A 16,955-nucleotide genomic window follows, 5' to 3' on the forward strand; every position below is an offset into this window, starting at 1 on the left:
ATCAATACATGGAATCTTTCCTATTTTGCAGCTGTTCTCCTATGCTTTGAGGAAGAGCTAGTGCTCTTTGGGTTAAGCCTGCAGCAAAAAGGCCTGTGAGTGCCATGAGATGTAATTTTTTAAAATTTTTAAGCTCAAAGTATCCAGAGTAGAGGGCTGTACTGAAAGCCACTGCCAGTCATACTTGACAGCAAGAGACTGAACTGTTTTGCACATATTGGTGTCCAAATCATGGTGATACAGTGTTGGAGGGCTGTGTAAGGCAGGAAGAGCTGAATAGGGTGCAGTTACATCCTACTGTCATTTGAGTGACCCGTCCCTCAGACCATCCTCTGCCTTTGCAAAAAGCAGGACTATTCTGCATTCGATCCCTTGTAACAATTGCTGAATTTTGCTATTCCCTCCGCCGTGCCCTGTCCAGCATGCACAGAACAGCATGATGTTTCACGTAATTGCAGTCTTTTTCTGTTCCCCCTCTGCTTAGACCAGAGCCTGATGCACTTGAAATGAGCAGCACGCCCACACCAGCAGATTGTATTTTCCTTTCTCTTGATTTATTAGCTGCTCCTGAAGCAGGGCTCAATCAAATCAAGCCAGAGTCACTCTGCATGCAAATACATGGTAATTCCTGCAAATACACAGTGTTACTGGTGGCGCAACCAGTATATATAGCATTGTCCACAGTAACATTCAAATTTAAGTGTCTCTGGGTCACAAAGATTATTTTTTTAAAAAAGCATACTTCCAGAGCTGCCCTTTGACTATCTCATAACCATGTATGCATCATGCTTCTCTCATCAGTTACAATCTAGGTTGAACTTCACTGAGGCCACGCCTGTAGTTTTAGTGGCCCACCGACTTTGATTAAACAGCTTTAGTCTTAGTTACTGTGCCCTTTATCACTAGTCTATGCTGCACTTGTTTATCAGTTTGCCTGTTGCTTATTACTCCCTTTGAACTTACAAGGACTGTTATCAGACAGCAGGTGTGCTCACATCTTTCCACACACCTTACAAAAGGAAGAGAAGTGTCTCAGTGGCCAGAAAAAAAAAGCAGCTCCTCAAAACTTGAAGTGATTTGCAATGCTGAAGATGCATCCCAAAAGGACCTCTTCTGCTTTTTAGTCCTTATCAACCCTGGGACAACAAGCACTCGAACCTGCCTGGCCTTAGCAGGTATTGGATTTTGTTCACATTTGATCAGTTTTTTGTCTGCCATTGAGTTCCCTTCAATGATTTAGGCACAAGTTCCTTGAGCTTGTTTTTTATTTTATTTATTTTTTTCCTTTCCCTCCCCTTGAGGAAATGCTTCTTGTGGCTTTCTGCTAAAAAAAAAACCCTACACTTGGATTTTTAAGTCTTCCCTTTTTGGCAGTGTCTGTTTGGTATCACAAGCATCTCCCTGTTGATACCACAATTTTCTAGGTAGTAACCTTTTGGTGCTTTGCTGCCTCAGGTGGAATGAAAGTGAGATTTTGTTATTTGATTTTTTTCCTGGAACTGTGTTTTCCGAGGCTGCTCACACCCTCACAAATCAGGAAAGGACAGAAAAACAAAGGTGCCACAGAGAATAGATATGGAGCTTGCCTCTGAGGGCGTACCATGAGGGCAGCCTCAGGCAGCTCTTCTACCAATTACTGTACTAATACAATGATTCCTTTCCAAGAACAAACAAACCCCAGATCACAACAAATTAAACCTGCTGAAAACAAATAACACTGTAAACAATAAATAGCCTTTGGTACCAAAAATTAGGAATTGCAAGCCAATAAACACCTCATTTAGTTCTTCCTTTTCTCCTGCAGCTGTCAGTGGGGACTGTGTATGATGATCTCAGAAGTCAGAAATTTTTCCGCATCCTTTTTCAAGATAAAGAAAAAAGATACAGATGGCACCACTGATTTTGAAAAAAAAATATAGATAGAAATATTCTATGACATCCTAACTTCGTGCAGTGAAATTGCACCAATAGTAGTGGTCCAATAAACATGATAACTTATGTCATCTACATTTATTTTTGTTGTAAAAAAAAAATCAGTATTTTTGCCTATATATTATTTTCTTTTAGAAACAAACTCTTGCTATGAAGTCCAAGGGTTGGCCTTCTTAAAATAGCACAATTCAGATCTCCACTGCTGTTAATGAACACACATCGGAGGAGTTGTGTTTTCACTCCAATGTCTGCTTGCTGAAATGGTTGAGCACATTGTAATTAGAAAAGCCGCCACAATCAGACTCTCATGAAGCACAAAGGTGTTGCCATGACTCCAAACTTCATTAACAAAGCCAATACACACAGGTTTCTCAGAAACATCATTCCTCCCCAGTCTTTTCACACATAACTTGATTTGTTCCAAGTATATGTTCCTTTATCAACTGGGCCTTTATTTGTTTCCTTAATTTCAGACAGCTATCTAAAATGCAGATGACAGAAGGATGGTTGGGTTTTTTTCATCCCCCAGAACGAAGCATCTTGTTATTAGCAGCAATGCTGCCTCTTGTTTTTTATTTTTATTTAAATAACCAGTTAGAAATGTCAGTTCTTCAAGCAAGCTCTCTGGTTAGTTTTTTCTGTGTGTTACTTAGCTCCTTTTTTTTTTTTGGCCCTTTATTTTTCCTTAACGACTACTGGATTTTCCTGTGGTGGTGAATCTCCTCAAAGTTCTCATTTGGAATGTAAATCTGAACATATTTTTCTAGGCCTATTAAGGACAAAATTCAAAACAAAGTTGCAGGGATGGACTGAAAAAAAAAAAAAAAAAAAAAAAAGAAGTGCAAAAAGAAAGGCAAACAGAGATCCTACATTTAGTTTGTAATAATCATCTGCCCAAATGTGAGATGAGGAGCAATTAGGTAGCTGGCAGTTTTGCAGAACAAGATTGATAGTAATAACAGGGCTGATAAGTTCAATGGGAGTCAGCAATATCCTCCCATTTGTAACTGAGATAAGCATCAGACTGGGACATGATACATGAGTGTTGGATGCTCAGAGCAGTAAGGGGCAACCAATAATAATTTGCACATATGAAATGGATGTCTGTAGAGAAGACGAATAATCTGATCTGTGTTCCTCTCTAGGAAAAATATGCAGTGACCCCATAACACGGGTGGGAAATTCACACATTCACTTGAAATGCAGGAAGCTTATTGCCTGGCTTGACATGCCTCTCATGTGATGGATGTCTCCATTTTGATGAACTGCATCTGGATGGACGTGTCATTACAAGAAGACATATTTCAAACAAACTCATGTCTGGGCTTTGCTTCCTTTATTACCTAACAGTGGAGAGAGAGTTTAGAATATTCTTCTTTCTTTCAATACGGAAGAGGGGACTTAAAATGGAGTAGTAAATGCTATTGCATCCTTTTGGTCAAGCGAAGATTGAGAAAGGAATTCCGAAATAAATTCTACAGAAAAAAAAAAAAAAAGTATCTGGATGATAATAGTATCTGGATGATAAAAGTATCTGGATGAAAATAAAAAGAAGAGAAACAAAGTCAAGCTTCTAGAAAAGTAAAATGTCACAACTTGGCAGGAGCTAGTTAATAAAATCTGCAGGAAAAAAAAAAAAAAAAAAGAAAAAAAAAAGAAAACAAGTCAACAATAAAAAAGCTGCCTCCTGACAATACAGCAGATAAGAATGATGAACTGCTGGGGGAAAAACATACAAGAAATCCTCCAGGAAATAACTTCATCTTCAAGACACTTTCAAACAGATGCAGTGATGACAGAAAAGCAAGTAGGAAGATACTGAAAAGCTGCGAGTAATTTGACACTATCATGCAGTGAAGAAAATACTGACTCTATTTAAGGAGGATGTTCCTATCCAGAACAGAGCCAGATCTGGTGGCTGATCTGGGATTTGGCATCTGTCTCCCTCCCTTCTCCTCCAGGCCTTCAACTTGGATCAGTTTTTCCCCCCCAAATACTCTCAAAGTAATTATTCCTCTTCCCAGAATATCCTCCAGCCTGTCAGTATTTCCCTGGTAATTAAATAGTCAGAAATTGTTGTGTTGTTTGCAGGGAGACTGCTGCACATACAGGGACTTGGGACAATTTGTGATCCATGCAGGAAGCCACCATTGAAACAGTCTTCTGTTCCCTCCCACTTTTTTTTGTCTGTTGCAAGGCATTTTTATTTGATTTACATGGGTTTTATGTTTATGAAAAAGAATCAGATTTGCTTCTCAGCATCTCCAGCTCCCTTCTGCCCAATAATAAGATCCGTAAATCTACACCTACTGTTTTCTCCAACTTCCCAGGTCTTACTCCTTTCCTTTGTTTCCACCCACCTCCTCCACAGGGTGCGTGAAGCTGATCTATCTTCTGCCACTCCTTCCCTCCTTCAGGATGAGCTTTTCCATTTGTAGCGCTAGGTGCACTGAAGATCTGCAGGCAGTTTCACCCCACTTTTTCTCATCTCGTTTGCTAGGAAAGGTGTTAAAGAGAACAAGAGATATTACCCTTTTCCACAGCGTCTCTCTAGAGATATTTTAGCTCAGCTCAGATCTGACATTTGTCATCCTTCGCTGAGTCTTTCAGCCATTAACCAATACATCATAACAAGCTCCTGTGTCAGTCAATGTGAATATTTCATGAGCTACTGCATAAAATAATTCACTGAAATTCAGTTATAAGTAACTCAGGTACAAATACTTCCTATCAAAGGTGTCCGATCATTCATACAAATGAACCTTGCTTTTACCTATTTATAACTTTAACAAAAATTTAAACTCTGAGGTTAATATTTGTTACTTTGCTTTTCCTTCTAATCAAGTTTAGTTATATTTCTTATCCTCCATTTCCACCCATTTCAGAATCACAGAATCGTCTAGGCTGGAAGAGACCTCCAAGATCACCGAGTCCAACCTCTGACCTAACACTAACAAGTCCTCCACTAAACCATATCCCTAAGCTCTACATCTAAACGTCTTTTAAAGACCTCCAGGGCTGGTGACTCAACCACTTCCCTGGGCAGCCTATTCCAGTGACTAACAACCCTTTCAGTACAGAAGTTCTTCCTCATATCCAACCTAAACCTCCCCTGACACAACTTTAGCCCATTCCCCCTTGTCCTGTCACCAGGCACGTAGGAGAACAGACCAACCGCCACCTCGCTACAGCCTCCTTTGAGAGTGATAAGGTCACCCCTGAGCCTCCTTTTCTCCAGGCTGAACAAGCCCAGCTCCCTCAGCCGCTCCTCGTAAGACTTGTTCTCCAGGCCCCTCACCAGCTTCGTAGCCCTTCTCTGGACTCGCTCGAGCACCTCCATGTCCTTCTTGTAGCGAGGGGCCCAAAACTGAACACAGTACTCGAGGTGCGGCCTCACCAGAGCCAAGTACAGGGGGACGATCACCTCCCTAGCCCTGCTGGCCACGCTGTTTCTTATACAGGCCAGGATGCTGTTGGCCTTCTTGGCCACCTGAGCACACTGCTGGCTCATATTCAGCCGACTATCAACCATCACTCCCAGGTCCTTCTCTGCCTGGCAGCTCTCCAACCACTCATCTCCCAGCCTGTAGCTCTGCTTGGGGTTGTTGTGCCCCAGGTGCAGGACCCGGCTCTTGGCCTTGTTGAACTTCATACCATTGGCCTCGGTCCATCAGTCCAGCCTATCCAGATCCTCCTGCAGAGCCTTCAGGAGGCTGACATTACTTAGCCTTTCATGTTTGACTTTACAATGCCATACTTTTGCTAATGCTCCATTGTACTTGTCTCCATCTGAACAATACCCTGGGTGCTTTGTGATGGATTATTTCAACGTTAGAATTTACTACAGCTGTGAAGGATTCTGGAGGGACCGTGGGGTTAGGAGAGCAACGAACTGGTGCAAAGCGACAAGGGTAGCTCCAAGTTCAGGGTTGTCTGAGATACTGGAAATACTATGCTTCTTTGTGCAATAGATGTGAAAATACAGATGCATAACTATTAAGATTTCTGCTTGAGAGTGTTTTCAGTGAAAAAAAAAAAAAAAAGTTGTAGTTCCTTTACTCATCTTTTTTTTTGGGGGGGAAACATGCAGCAGTTTTGGTACTACAGCATAAAAGAAGATCGCCGGCAGAACAAAGGGTGCCATTCATTGCATATGTAGCTAACAAATAAAAGCATTTACGTCCAATACTAGTCTGAGATGAGATAAAGTTAAAAGTGTGCAATTTGCTTCTTTCATATGCAAGATCTATTAAGGCCATTCATTAAGATTGTGGTTCATTAAGAAGTCCAAGGAACTGAGATCCAGTTCACTTGGTATTTTATGTGTTTCATAATTGCTTTCCCTATCTTTAGTCATCTCTCCACATAACCAATGAGATCCTGCAGTGCCTGGGCTAGAACAACAACAAAAAAATCTTAACTGAATTCCAGTTTTAAGATCTGAAACACCGATAATTCTGCATCATGCTGGAATACGTAACTGCCTCCACTATCTTAATATAAGCCTCAGACGGGACTGCAAGCAACACATTTACTTCATTGTCCAAATTACTGGGAGAACAACGCCAAGATATTAGGGAAGATTAAATATCAGTAAGAATTTAGAAATAAATCTGCAGTTTCACAACTTGCCATCAAGATGCAAGAAAATCCATGACTTCTGTTTCAAAAATCCGTGACTTCATATTAACAATTCCATTCTTCATCGTTCACTAGAGGAGATATAACCACCAGAGACACCAGAAGAATAGCTAATTCCATCTCTGCCTTGTGTAATAAATTGCCCTGGCTCACAGTTGAGTGCTCTCCACCTCCAGTTTGATTCACAGTGTCACAATCGGGTATCCAGGAGCCATAGCATTCATAATTGCATTACAATTCATTATAGCTTTAATTCTATACACAGAGGAAAAGCTAAACTGGACTGATACCTTCTGAATCATAATCTTTGCCATCAACAGTTTTTTTGAAGTGTTCTAGAACACCATGAGCTTTCAACTTGAGCTATCTCAAAAAAAAAAAAAAAAAGAAAAAAAAGGAAAAAAAACCACAGAGGCCCACCTTCAGAGCTCTTTATTCTGTGTAATGCAAAAAAAAAAAAAAAAAAAAAAAAAAAAAAAAAAAGTTAAAATGGTTTCTAACATAGGAATTAATTTTGCTCTAATTTTTATCTCAGGACAGAGCTCCACCCAACAAATTTCACCCCAAATACTTGCAGCTTGGCTTATAAGCAGGTCCAATTAGAGAATTCTAACAAGGAATATTTAGCAACTTTAACAACAGAAATCTAACTGCTCAAACTGTAGGAAAAATATTCTGTACTGAGTTACCAGTCTCTACTTTCCATTTTATTGGAAATAAAACTCTTCTGCTAAGAAGTTCGCCATATTTGAGTTTTTTGTCTGGAACATATAAAACACCAACAAATGCCCCCAAACTGTCAAATCAGCTACTGGTTCCTTGTTATTTTCCACTAAAGAGCTGCTGTTATCTTTGATACCAGCCTTTCTCAAAAAGCATCTGTCAAAAACTCAGAACCATTCATTCTTTATCAGTATATCCCCTGGATGTTCATGCTCTAGCATCTGCGCCTGCCAAGCTCATGGTTTATCAGGCTCTCTCCACTATAGGAGCCACAGCACCACAGCTGAAAGCTTCTTGTGAGGAACAGGACACGAAGAGAAGTAGCTAAAGCCTTCTGAAGCAATCTTCTTGAATGACAGACACGTGGCAGAGCAGCACGTTAAGTGCTCGTATTAAAGCCCACTTGAGTGCAGGTACCTGCACCCCAGCACACCACCCCTACCTCCAGCTCTCACAGCAATGCTGAGATCATGGGGTCAGTCCGCAAGGGTTCAGCAAATTGCTGCCAACACATGGATTTCCAGATGCAGGGCTAGGCTGAAAAACATTTTCAAGGCCCTGAACACCTAATAACGATGACAGAAGCCAGCAGGCACTCAGCAATTCTGAAAACCTGGGTTGCTAATTACCGAGCCTAAAGGCTAACAGCAGACGTCCACCCACCAAGCATCCAGACTGCTGCTGTCTCGTGCATTTCCACAGCACCAATCTATGCCTGAGCTCAACTACAGCACCATGCTCACACAAAGTGGTTAATGAGGCCATTCCTCACCTACAAAAGTATTTGCACACTGACTTCAGAAAGCCTGTTTGATTTTTTTTCCCCTGCTTTTGGTTTGTTAATTATTTGATTAGAATAAGAGCCGCAGAAAGCACTTGCTTTCACTCCTCCCTATCTGCCTGTGTAAAGTCTCTGTTGGTCTGCTGCCTGCTTCATGTTTATTATGGCAATATTAACAGCCACAAACCTTCAGTTTTGGCCAGTAACAGGGCTGCAAACACTGAGGGTTTCCAATAGCTCAGTATTTTAAATTACCTTGTGTACAGCCTATTTCTTCTACTGCCAAGAAACCAGCAGGAGGCTTTGCAGCACTGTACTCCTTAGAAAGAGTGTGGTGCAGAGTGAACTATTAACACTCAAAAGGCACTCGTTATACAGACAGGCACGTACATAACGACAAGCAATATTTGGGCAAATGTGTGGTGACTGACTCCACACTGAAGCAAAGGCATGCCCATGTAAAGAGGGTGTCCAGGTGCAACAGGTTGGGCTCATGCTCATCGTGTCCTCCTACAGGAGGAGGAGACCTGCACATCTGAAATAACACACTTCCCCAGCGACACGTGGGGTTGCTTTAAGCCTTGTGTCTACCAGTGCTACTGGTAACACATGGCGTTGCTCTGACACCCAGCTAATCTCGTGCATTGCTCACTGCTGTGCAGAAGCAATCAGTGTGTGGTAGACAGTGTTTTACATAGAGCCTAACGCACCGCGGGTTTGCTGTTCCTGTCCAAGGTGTGGAACAAAGCTTGTCATCAGCAGTGGCACTGGCAAACAAAAACATTCCTTAATGAGGCATTTCGGTGCTTGTGCAGGGCCAGCACAGCCTTATTCATGTTTCATGATGACTCCACTCAGGCTGTCAGAGCAGATCTGTGCTCTTTGCTTTAATGTTTCCGGACACCAGTCCCACCGTTGGCACAACAACTTGCAGAATTAATTCTCTGGTTGTGTGGCTGGCTGGCACCAGCAAAGGTCATAACTCTTCACTTAGCAGATGTTACTTTATATTAGTCAGTTGTCAGATATCAGAATTATTTTTGTTTCCTGACAACACTGTTCCCATTAGTTCGTGTGGCCTCTGCAGAGAGGTCTGTCCCCATTTATAGTCACGTCTGTAGGAAGCACTTGTGAGCAAAGATTTGCATTTAGTTTACTTTTAGCTGAACCCAATTTTCACAATGTTCATTAGTGCAGTAACTACGGCACTGTCTTGAGCCACTCAGACGCCTTACAAATGGAGCCCACTAAATAAAGTGTGACTGCAGGGTCATTTATTTCTTCGATTGAGCACAAGGGAAAAAAAATCGCTTTGACTTAGCCTTCCAAATGCTTTTGTTTTTAATTCTGCTCCAGGGTCTAAAATTGTGTGCCTCGTAGGGGAGGCCACCTTCTTCCCCTGCTTTCTTTGTGCAGGTGCCACCTTTACTTTGTGGGTTTGCCTGCTGCTTTTGCCAGGACAGCAGCCACACACAGACCGTGCTCCACTACCCCAGGAAAAAGAAATGTATCTCCATTGGAAAATTTTCAGCTTCTCTAAGAAAAAAAATGGAATGTTTTTCACATTAGTTTCTGTACCTCTTTCTCATTGCCATGAACAAACTACTTCATTTGAGTCTTCATATTGGCATAAAAGCTCAGAAAACAGTGAAGCTGAACTGCAGCGTTAAGAAGTAAACTAGGAATTTATTGTTACACCAATAGTTTTGTCTTCAAATCAGCTCTGGAAGTTGGTGAGAGAAGAGAGAGCAGTGGGAGTTTATGCTTATTAGATTCTCTCTCATCCAAACTGCATTACCAATAAATAAGCTTAGATCTGCTTCTTTTTACTTTCCTTGAATTTTACCATTGCATGAGAACCTCGTACCAGAGTTGCAGTAAATATGATTAACCTGTAGTTAATTACTAGGGCATTTCAGCCCTACTCTGCATGTGCTCAGCCCACTATGGTCAACCACAGACCTCTGATGCTCAGGAATCAGACTCCTGCCAGACACACTGGAGAAGAAAAGCAGCATTACATGTCTGGATGTGGTAAGGTAGTCCATAATTATGGACAGTAATCAAGAAAAACCACAGCAGACTTGGCGTGAGGGAATAATTTAGCACCCAAAGGCCCAATTAAAAAAAAAAAAAACAAACAAAAAAAACTTATCCTCACCACGTTGCACTGCTTCTTTTGCCATCTTTGTCCTTCATTTCCAGGGTTGTTGTCAGGATATGAGTTTTACTTTTGTAAATGCTCATCATTAATTCATTTCTCCAAGCACTGCAGATTAGTACTTTCAGATCCCCAGACTCTGAATTTCTAGCTTTAGCCTCTGGAAGACTGAGCGTATGTTTTTTGAGGGGCAGGGGTATTTTTCCCACCTTAAAAGAAGAGTACATTTGGTTTCAATGTATGCTGCACATTGATCTATCAAAGTGAATGGATGACTTAACTTCACCTTAACTCTGTTAGGAGCAGGGTCTGTTACAGATGGGACGAATAAGGCAGGGTAGAGAAATCTGCTACAACATACACACACATACCCTTAAAAAAAAAAAAAAAAAGGCCAAACACCCACACACAGCACAAAAAAAAACAAAACACCTCACCACACTCTGCTCTTTATACACCATAGTCACAAAAGGACCTCTGGAGACTGTACAGACTGTCCTGTTTCCCTTAATTAAAGTTAGAGCACATTCTTTCAATGAAATTAGATTAATTAGGGCTTATCGGTGAACTATCAGAAAACCCTATGCTGCTGTAGCTGAGCTGCCTGCCACACACCACACGGGGTAACGATGTGGTTACCCAGTTAACTGGATATCAATGCACAGAGTGCATTGCCATGGGATTCCAGATGTTACCAGAAGATAACAGCTCTCAATTCACTAGCAGCCAACTTATGCAATTTTCTTTGATGCACCTTATTAAACGCCTACAAGGTGATCAGATGAGTTATCAGAAAGAGATTTCCCCCACCAAGTTCAAGTCCTGTACTTCACAAGGTTTGACTGCCATAGATGAGTTACCACCAAGCAGAAAGAAAAGCTTTGTGCTGAAATGCACTAACCCTGAGTGGGGAGGGAGGGGGGGAAAAAAAAAAAAAAAAAGGAAAAGAAAAAACAGCTCTGTCCCCAGAACAAAGCCCTTTGACAAGGATTTAAAAAAAAAAAAAAAAAAGAAGACACACCATTGGCTTGGCTGAGGTCCATCCAGCATACAGAAGTGGTGAAGCACCAGCCCAACAGCTCTGAGAAGGTTCTAGATGCCCAGAGCTGATCCCAATTAGAGCCAGCAGGTGTGGCTGAGCTCCAGAGGTGAGGCTGTTCAAGGTATCGTAGCTGTCAGTGCCCTTGGGGCTTGCTACTGCAGTTGCAGGTCCAGGGAATCTGTAAGAAAGCAAGCAGAGGCATGGACTGATGGCAGAAACTCAGTGGCAAAGAGCTGTGAGCTGGGCCTGGTGTTAGGAAGAAGCAAACTGCGCTCCAGTAGCAATAAGGCTGGTGTTTTGGGGGGCTTTGCCTTAAAGCTAGACCTAGGAGGCAGGTCTGTAACTTATTTGTATTTGGCCAGACTAACTCAGAGAAGTGCCTCTCCATAGCTCCAGCTGGCATCAATAATTGCTTGGGCTCAGGAACCCTTTGGACTCATATAAGGCCTCTGCATAAAAGTGGCAGCTCCTTGCAGATGTACAAAGTGCTCTGGATATTGGAAAGCAAAACTGCTTTTTAATTATTAAAATTCATCAACATTCATCACCCAATCTTCACAAACTTCACCTGCCTCAACAAAAAATTCCCCACACCAAAGTCAACATATCATCACACCACCAAAAAGGTGCAAAATTTACAAAACAAGTTGTACAAACCAGGGTTCCTGTCTAGCTTACAAGAGACAGAAACTTAGAGGACGTCTCCCATCGAGCTTCCCATCTGGGCAATGATGAGCCTTAGGTATTACCTCAGGCATCTTGCTTCTGAAGGAGAGAAATCATTTTGGTAGGGAAGTCACTCCAGTGTGAGGTGGCTGTGTTGACCTAGCACACTGGTTTTGCAGTGGCCCTTTCACATAAACCTGTCTTTAAGCATCCCTTGCTCTGAGAGATGAGGATAGGGAAGGGAAAACTCCCCCGGGGTTAATCCCATATATCATATAAAGAGGTGAACGAGAGACAACTGCCAGACAGCCAATATTCTTTAGCTGAAAACGGAGAATGTCAAAAGCACAGTAGTATTTTGTCTCTGGCAAGCCCTTGATTAAAGTAACCTTCTCTTTTATCTACCTGACTCAAATAGCTTGCTCTGAGTACTACTGTATTTGACCCCACTCTGTGGGGATTGCCCCATTCCTGACACACTGAAGATCACACATGCTGTTCATGAGGTTTCCTAGAGCACTGTGTGCCTAACTACTTGAGCAGTGACGCATGCTGCGCACACCATGACAGACACTGAGCTTTAGACAGGGACTAGCCCTGGCCTGCAGGCAGAATAACCCGAGCTGCCTTTTTGCATGGCAATTTCCCACAACTGTTTTAGGAGAACGAATGTAGAAGGAAGAGATGGGCCTCAGGGCCGCCTCCTGCCCAGGTTAGCAGCTCCTGGCTGGAGTGGACAGAGGGTAAGCAGCACCCAGCAGGGTTTGTTTCAGGCACTCGTGCCATAGTACTACAAATAACTAATACTGTGATAGATTAGATATCTATCTATATCTTCGGCCTTGCAAAGAGATCACATTAACAAAAATAGCAAATAAGTCATCTTTTGTACAACGCACTGATGTGGCACCTAATCCAAACCAAATCCTACAAAATCTCCAACTCCATCTGTTTCCTTCCGTCCTCTCCTCTGGGCTTGGCTCCAGCATGGTTTTGATCTGTTTGCTCAGTCCCCTTTCCCTCTCCCCTGCCACAGCAGGAGCAGTCAGGCAGGACTAACCAGTCCCACCCCATGCATTTCCATGGGGCGCTGCTGATGCTCAGCTTGGCCCTGGACTGTCTCAGATGGATGGTTCGTCTCCAACACTATGTGGGTTATGGCAGGCCTGATTTATGAGGAAACCAGACTTCACGGTGTCTATAGAGCCTATTTTTGGAGAGGAGGCTCCTAGCTTGGAGAAAATATTAAAGTATCTTTACATCGTTTCAGCAACTCCTTTCTTTCCTTCTCTCCTCACTCCCTGTCCCTCATGGCCTGTCCCAGCCACTCCAAGAATTCAGCATTAGGCTCCAAGTAATATCAACAGCAAAAGCTGCAATATAGAGACTATCCATTATATATATCCATTATATACCCATATCCATCAGCTCTGGCTCCTCTGTGGACCCTTACCCACTCCCATCAGTTCTGGTGTGAGCGATTAAGGACTGCACCATTAGTCTCCACTGCTTTGTGGATACTGAAGTATTATCTGGAAATTAAAAGGCATGTGGTTTGGTTTTTTTTTTTTTGAGGGGGTGGGGGTGACACAGACAAACAGGAATACTTCCTACTGCAAACAGTCCTCTAAGTCTTCAGCATCACCTTGGGAGAACTTCAGTTATGTCCCAATCTTTGAGCTACACTGAGAAGTGGGAATCTTGTGGCTGATATAGCTGAGCCATTACTTTAAAGATAAAAATGTTTAATGTACAATAGCAAGTCATGTGATGACTATCCAAATAAACAACATTTTCTTCATTTTTACATTCCCAGAAGCATAGAAATTAATGGTCACTCTAGCACAGGAATCAGCCAATTACAATGCCATACTCTGTAAGAGTAGGTTTTATTCCAAAAAGAGAAAACGAAGCTTAAAAATGCTCAGAGACACTTAGTGGTTTCTGATCACTACTTTGAATTCAATTTACCTTCACTCCATTAGTGCTACATCAAGAAAGATGCGGAGTTTACACTTGTATTTAACTCTGAGTATAGGCAAGCTAGCTTGCCATTTCAGAAATGAGGATGGGAAGAACCAAGAAGGCAGGTATAAAGATCTTTTTTTTTTTCCCCCCATGGGAGTGTGGGGGGATTAAAAATAAAGACTAATGAAATCATCACAGTTAGGAAGCTTCTGAAATGGGATACTTCACCTGTCTCCTCTCTCAGACACAGATACTCGGTGCACTTGCAGCAATCAAAAATGCAAATAGCTTTTGAAACCAAATCAATAATGGAGGAACATTTCAGACAACAAACATTTCTTGGACAGCAGCTTCTGCTGATAAAGGGCAGAGCTGCCCACAGGCAAAACAACAGGCAGGAGCAGGAAGCAGCCATGGTGACCCATCCTGCACCCACCCGGTTCATTGCATCTGCAGCAAACACAGGCACCCCCTACAGTGGGGCTTCACTCTTGTGCCACTGCCTCCCAGAGGTGATGGCTGAAAACAAGTCACACATTGGAGCATGGGATAAATAATTTTGCTAGTTAATAGTGAGGAACAATGCCTGCTAAATGCTGTTGCTTTATAAATATGAAACAGCAAATAACATGCTTGTATAGAGGTAACAGCAGGTGAATTCATCCTTGATATTACATCCAAACCACTTTCTTCCATGGCATATGTGACTAGAGATATATAGCTATGTGCTTAAGTGTGCTGTCAAGGATATAAATCCTGAAAATGATGGGATATTCCAACCATAAAAGTAAGGCAGAGTAATAAGGTGAAACCCGAGGAGAAGTCATTGACATTTTTTTTTATCCTTCTTACTAACAGGCAGGGAGCTACATCTTGTTAGATGAGATACAAGCAGCATAACACCAACTAAGAGAGCTGTCTAGCAGAATGACAGGAGGCTGATGAGGGCTGCGTGCAGCTGAGGTCTGTCTAGGTTGCTCCCACCTCCTGCCCCAGGAGCTGGTTCAGCTGACCAGGAGCAGGACTGAACCCTGAAGCTCTCCTCTCATTAAACCACACCCAGGATAACACTATATGAAAACTCCAAGAAATGTGCCATTTCTTGATTTACATTAGCAAGCATTTTGAATATAGGATAAAAACTATACAGATGAAAAATAGTCTTGTTTTTTCAAATACAGGTAAAAGATAATCAGGGGAGTGTTTAGGGGCAGAGAAATGACTTACAAAGAAAGAATCGTTGGAAGAAGAAGCTGGTACCTGAGATGCCAGAGATGAGAATTTTGTTTTCAGCCTGTCGAGTGACTGCAGAGGTGCCAGTTACAGTGATGGCCTGACAACATCATATTTGTGTTACTGAAGCTTGCCACAGATTCAGTACAGCAGAACACTGCCCAGCAGCTTTCAATACATTGTTTTACCTATTCATAAGCAGGAGTCAATGAGGGAAGTTTTGCAAAATATTTTGAGAGATGAGGAGGAAGTCTTCATTCATCTTTTATCAAAGCTTATGGAAAAGCAACCCTGTAATTTTAATAGGTAGGATAAAGCCCTGACCAATTTATTATTTGTAATGACACATAATACAAGATTAAAAGCAGGTAATTACAGCAACATTTAAAAATTAATCTTACATATATGGGGGAGATCCCAAAAGAATCATATGTTTAAGAAGCAACATTCTAGTATTCCAAATCTGTGTTTATATGCTAAAAAACAATTTCCCAAGTATGTACTATAAGAATATTCATTTTGCTTCTAGCCCAGCACTAAGGATACTATTTTCCTAATAAACAGATGTTAGAGGTCCAAGGTACACTTCTCATTAGTGCAACCCAAAGCATGTTATTTTCTGAAAAGGAAAACCAAACACGTTATTTACCCATGAATACTGCAGCACACAGATCAACAAAGAACAGCAGCCTACCTCCCCACTACCACAACAAACATCTAGAACTGTCTCACCCCTGTGCTGGGATTTTATCTGTGATAAAGAGCTTCCAACTGCTGGGTCAACCTAACACCTCTCTGCCAGCCAAATGTTAATTACCATCATCTGAGTCTCACTTGCTCCTCCTTTTCCCTCCCGTGCTGAGCAGCTGTCTGCTATTTTGCTGTTTGCAGCGGTGTTAATTGAACTGACTTCCGAGGAAGGTTCCTGTCATTTGGTCATTGCCACCACACTGTGGCTGCTGTGTTCAACTAGGTGTTTCCTGAAGCTGAGCCACCTTTGCACTACCCTATCTTAAGTATTGCTTATTCCAGCTGATCCAAAAGAGGCAGTATCACATACTTCAGGGGTTATTTCCTCCAACCTGGGAGTACTGCTGGGTAGAGAGATGGATTACTGCTGACTATCTTCACAGGGGTATGTTGCGATCTAGGAGGTGATCACTGTAGACTGTGTGCTAATAATTCATCAGAAGAGTAGGATCGGTGTCTTTTCAATTAACAGAAACACTCTGACTGCTGCTAGCCTGGGCTGGTCATAACAGAGCATCACCATTCCTTGCAGTAAAAGTAACTCCGAGGTACAACACATAATGAATGCATTTTGTCAGGAGCTCAGAGGCCTGCTAAGAAGTACGGTAATGCTGAGAGAATAAAGTAACAGCAGGAGAGCTCTCGACACAAAGATCTCATCCTTCCCATTAGGAAGCTGATCCACAAACACAATCTGTTAAAACTACCCTGGCCTTTTGGAAGAAGAGTATTTTGGGGAGCATTTTAGAGTGGAAACATACCATGAACTGTTGGATCTTGCTGGTAGACTAAAATTCTTCAGATAGAAGGAAAAAAAAGTAGAGATGGTGGGCTGGGCTCTCATCTTGCATGGCCACATATTCTGAACATGCTGCTCTGCTTACATCTCTGTGTCCCTTGGTTGTTATTTTTCTGCCTCCAAAGTTTTTCTACATTCTCAGTGAAAGCAGTATGAATAATTTTCAATCAACATAATATCTTCCTGAGAACTAGAATTTTGAGGAAAATTAGTCATTTTTTTAATGTTGTATGAACTAACTGAATGCTAACAAAAATTA

General features: G+C 42.0%; 1 long non-coding RNA gene across 1 annotated transcript; it reads right to left on the reverse strand.

Annotated features, from left to right (window-relative positions):
- Positions 1-7,699: 7,699 nt before the first annotated feature.
- On the reverse strand, positions 7,700-15,863 carry LOC118164652. The gene is made up of 3 exons (XR_004749589.1): positions 15,797-15,863; positions 11,258-11,458; positions 7,700-7,833 (listed from the first exon to the last, which is right to left on the reverse strand). It is a non-coding gene; the product is annotated as an uncharacterized LOC118164652 (long non-coding RNA).
- Between the last annotated feature and the right edge of the window lie 1,092 nt (positions 15,864-16,955).

The sequence above is a fragment of the Oxyura jamaicensis genome, chromosome 3, assembly GCF_011077185.1.
Source record: "Oxyura jamaicensis isolate SHBP4307 breed ruddy duck chromosome 3, BPBGC_Ojam_1.0, whole genome shotgun sequence".
NCBI lineage: Eukaryota > Metazoa > Chordata > Aves > Anseriformes > Anatidae > Oxyura > Oxyura jamaicensis.